Source organism: Arachis ipaensis, chromosome B2 (genome assembly GCF_059453495.1).
Source record: "Arachis ipaensis isolate K30076 ecotype BB chromosome B2, ASM5945349v1, whole genome shotgun sequence".
In the NCBI taxonomy this organism is placed as follows: Eukaryota; Viridiplantae; Streptophyta; class Magnoliopsida; order Fabales; family Fabaceae; genus Arachis; species Arachis ipaensis.
This window is the reverse complement of record NC_142437.1, coordinates 47,147,016-47,151,784: the sequence shown is the minus strand read 5'-3', so window position 1 is coordinate 47,151,784 and position 4,769 is coordinate 47,147,016. Positions and strand designations below refer to the sequence as shown.

The 4,769-nt window shown below is 36.8% G+C and overlaps 1 non-coding gene across 1 annotated transcript; it reads left to right on the top strand.

The window, feature by feature from the left end:
- The first annotated feature begins 337 nt into the window (after positions 1-337).
- On the top strand, positions 338-445 carry LOC148573872 (small nucleolar RNA R71). Its single transcript, XR_015905840.1, has one exon. It is a non-coding gene; the product is annotated as a small nucleolar RNA R71 (small nucleolar RNA).
- Positions 446-4,769: the final 4,324 nt, after the last annotated feature.

The window sequence follows — 4,769 nt, the reverse complement described above, 5'->3', positions numbered from 1 at the left end:
CTTCAGGAGATGCCTCTTGAGTACTGCTGGATGCAGCTTGCATTCCATTCAGATTCTGAGAAATCATATTGACTTGCTAAGTCAATATTTTATTCTGAGCCAATATGGCATTCAGAGTATCAATTTCAAGAACTCTCTTCTTCTGAGGCGTCCCATTACTCACAGGATTCCTCTCAGAAATGTACATGAACTGGTTATTAGCAACCATGTCAATGAGTTCTTGAGCTTCTGCAGGCGTTTTCTTTAGGTGAATGGATCTACCTGCAGAAGTATCCAATGACATCTTTGATAGCTCAGATAAACCATCATAGAATATATCCAGGATGGTCCATTCTGAAAGCATGTCAGAAGGACACTTTTTGGTCAGTTGCTTGTATCTTTCCCAAGCTTCATAGAGGGATTCACCTTCTTTCTGTCTGAAGGTTTGAACATCAGCTCTAAGCTTGCTCAGCTTTTGAGGAGGAAAGAACTTGGCTAAGAAAACCGTGACCAGCTTATCCCAAGAGTTTAGGCTGTCTTTGGGTTGAGAGTCCAACCATATTCTAGCTCTGTCTCTTACAGCAAAAGGGAAAAGCATGAGCCTGTAGACTTCAGGATCTACTCCATTAGTCTTAACAGTATCACAGATCTGCAAGAATTCAGTTAAGAACTGAAAGGGATCTTCAGATGGAAGTCCATGAAACTTGCAGTTCTGCTGCATCAGAGAAACTAGCTGAGGTTTCAGCTCAAAATTGTTTGCTCCAATGGTAGGAATGGAGATGCTTCTTCCATGTAAATTGGAATTTGGTGCAGTAAAGTCACCAAGCATTCTCCTTGCATTATTGTTGGGTTTGGCTGCCATCTCCTTTACTTGTTCAAAATTTTCAATCAAGTTGTCTCTGGATTGTTGTAATTTAGCTTCTCTTAGTTTCCTCTTCAGAGTCCTTTCAGGTTCTGGATCAGCTTCAACAAGAATGCCTTTTTCCTTGTTCCTGCTCATAAGAAAGAGAAGAAAACAAGAAAAGAAGAGGAATCCTCTATGTCACAGTAAAGACGTTCCTTATTGTTAGTAGAAGAAAAGAAGAAGAGAAAAATCTGAACTCAGAAAGAGAAAGAGAGAGAGGGTTCGGATTTTTGGTGGGTGAGGGAGAGATGTTAGTAGATGAATAAATAAATAGAATAAGATGAGAGAGGGAAAATTTCGAAAATAGTTTTTGAAAAAGAGTTAGTGATTTTTGAAAGTTAAGATTTAAAAATTGAAATAATTAGTTAATTAGAAAGAAATTTTGAAAAAGAGGGAGATATTTTCGAAAATTGGAGAGAGAGAGAGTTAGTTAGGTAGTTTTGAAAAAGATAAGAAACAAACAAAAAGTTAGTTAGTTAGTTGAAACAAATTTTGAAAAGATAAGAAGTTAGGAAGTTAGAAAAGATATTTTGAAATCAAATTTTTGAAAAAGATAAGATAAGAAGATATTTTTGAAAAGATATGATAGAAATTAGTTTTTGAAAAAGATTTGAATTTTAAAATCACAATTAATGACTTGATTCACAAGAAATCATAAGATATGATTCTAGAACTTAAAGTTTGAATCTTTCTTAACAAGTAAGTAACAAACTTGAAATTTTTTAATCAAAACATTAATTGGTATTGTTATTTTCGAAAATTTGATATAAAAATAAGAAAAACATTTTTGAAAAACATTTTTATAATTTCCGAAAATAAGTAAGAAAAATGAAAAAGATTTTATTTTTGAAAAAGATTTTGAAAAAGATGAGATTTTTAAATTGAAAATTTGATTTGACTCATAAAAACAACTAGATTTTTAAAAATTTTTGAAAAAGTCAAATCTAATTTTCGAAATTTTAAGAGAAAAAAAAAAGGAAAGATATTTTTTTGATTTTTGAATTTTTATGATGAGAGAGAAAAACAAGAAAAATGATGCAATGCATGAAAGTTATGGATCAAAACATGTGATGCATGCAAGGATGCTATGAATGTCAAGATGAACACCAAGAACACTTTGAATATCAAGATGAACACCAAGAACATATTTTTGAAAAATTTTTAACGCAAGGAAAACATGCAAGACACCAAACTTAGAATTCTTTAATGCTTAGACACTAAGAATTCAAGAATGCACATGAAAAACAAGAAAAGACACAAAACATGCAAATGCAAAGATCAAACAAGAAGACTTACCAAGAACAACTTGAAGATCATGAAGAACACTATGAATGCATGAGAGTTTTCGAAAAAAATGCAAGATGAGTATACAATTGACACCAAACTTATAACATGACTTAAGACTCAAACAAGAAACACAAAAAATATTTTTGATTTTTTTTTTTTCGAAAACAAAGGAGAAATTTTTGAAAGATTTTTGAAAAATTTTTGAAAACAAAACAAAAAGAAAGTTACCCAATCTGAGCAACAAGATGAACCGTCAGTTGTCCAAACTCGAACAATCCCCGGCAACGGCGCCAAAAACTTGGTGCGCAGAAATTGTGATTACACTTTGATTATGTAAAATTCATTGCTCTTTCTTTCCCTGGTGATAGCGCCAAAAACATGATGCCAATACCATGGTTCACAACTTCGCACAACTAACCAGCAAGTGCACTGGGTCGTCCAAGTAATACCTTACGTGAGTAAGGGTCGAATCCCACGGAGATTGTTGGTATGAAGCAAGCTATGGTCACCTTGTAAATCTCAGTCAGGCGGATATCAAATGGTTATGGAGTTTTCGAAATTAATTAATAAAAGAAGGATAGAAATATTTATGTAATTCCTTGGTGAGAATTTCAGATAAGCGTATAGAGATGCTTTCGTTCCTCTGAACCTCTGCTTTCCTGCTGCCTTCATCCAATCAGTCTTACTCCTTTCCATGGCTGGCTTTATGCAAGGGCATCACCGTTGTCAATGGCTACATCCCCTCCGCTTGTGAAAATGGTCCAAGATTCCCTGTCACGGCACGGCTAATCATCTGAGGTTCCCGATCATGCTGGAATAGGATTCACCCTCCTTTTGCGTCTGTCACTACGCCCAGCACTCGCGAGTTTGAAGCTCGTCACAGTCATTCAATCATTGAATCCTACTCAGAATACCACAGACAAGGTTTAGACTTTCCGGATTCTCTTGAATGCCGCCATCATTCTAGCTTACACCACGAAGATTCTGATTAAGAGATCTAAGAGATACTCATTCAGTCGAAGGTAGAACGGAAGTGGTTGTCAGGCACGCGTTCATAGGGAATGATGATGATTGTCACGTTCATCACATTCAGGTTGAAGAGCGAATGAATATCTTAGAAGCGGAATAAGTTGAATTGAATAGAAAAATAGTAGTACTTTGCATTAATCTTTGAGGAACAGCAGAGCTCCACACCTTAATCTATGGAGTGTAGAAACTCTACCGTTGAAAATACATAAGTGAATAGAGGGTAGGCATGGCCGAGTGGCCAGCCTCCCATGGAGGTCTAGAGATCTAAAAATGATCAAAAGATACAATCCAGGATCAAAAGATATCTAATACAATAGTAAAAGGTCCTATTTATAATAAACTAGCTACTAGGGTTTACAGAAGTAAGTAATTGATGCATAAATCCACTTCCGGGGCCCACTTGGTGTGTGCTTGGGCTGAGCTTGAATGTTACACGTGCAGAGGTCATTCTTGGAGTTGAACGCCAGCTTTTGTGCCAGTTTGGGCGTTGAACTCCACTTTGCAACTTGTTTCGGGCGCTGGACGCCAGAATTGGGCAGAGAGCTGGCGTTGAACGCCAGTTTGCATCATCTAAACTTGGGCAAAGTATGAACTATTATATATCTCTGGAAAGCCCTGGATGTCTACTTTCCAACGCAATTGGAAGCGCGCCATTTTGAGTTCTGTAGCTCCAGAAAATCTATTTTAAGTGCAGGGAGGTCAGAATCCAACAGCATCAGCAGTCCTTCTTCAACCTCTGAATCTGATTTTTGCTTAGGTCCCTCAATTTCAGCCAAAAAATACCTGAAATCACAGAAAAACACACAAACTCATAGTAAAGTCCAGAAATGTGAATTTAACATAAAAAATAATGAAAACATCCCTAAAAGTAACTAGATTCTACTAAAAACATACTAAAAACAATGCCAAAAAGCGTATAAATTATCCGCTCATCAGTGTTCCTTTGCATATCCGCTTGGCCTTGAAGTAGCAAGGTGAGAGAGTCATCTATTGGGGCTTGGGGTGGATAGGAAGGTTTATTATTTTGGAGAAAGGGTTCATAGTGAGAAGGCGGTTCTTCTTGATAAAGGTGTCGAGATGGTATGTATTGAGGTGGTTCTTGGTAGTAGTCGTGATAGGGTTGTGGTGGTTCTAAAGGTTCCTGCTCATAACGGTCGCAAGAAAATGGCATGGGTTATTGGTCATACAATGGATGTGGGTCACAAGAAGGTGATTAGTTAAAATGGGCTCATGAGCATGGTTGATAGTCATGTTGAGGATAAGGTTCGTAAGCATATGGTGGTGGTACTTGATTATCACAAAAAGAGTCACCATAGCCATTGAACTCACATGTACTAGGATGTGAATTATACCTATAAGTATCCGGAGGTTGTTGCCAATAGCAGTGATCAATTCCTTGAGGCTCCTCCCATCATGAAGTGTTCCATCCTTGGTACATGTTGTCGTTAAAGTCCACATTTCCTACAACATAGTGAGAACCAAACTCATAGCCACAGTGAGAATTCATAGAGGAAAAGCAAAATAAAACTAACAAAAACTAGTAAACAAGCAAAAGACAAACCTATTCACA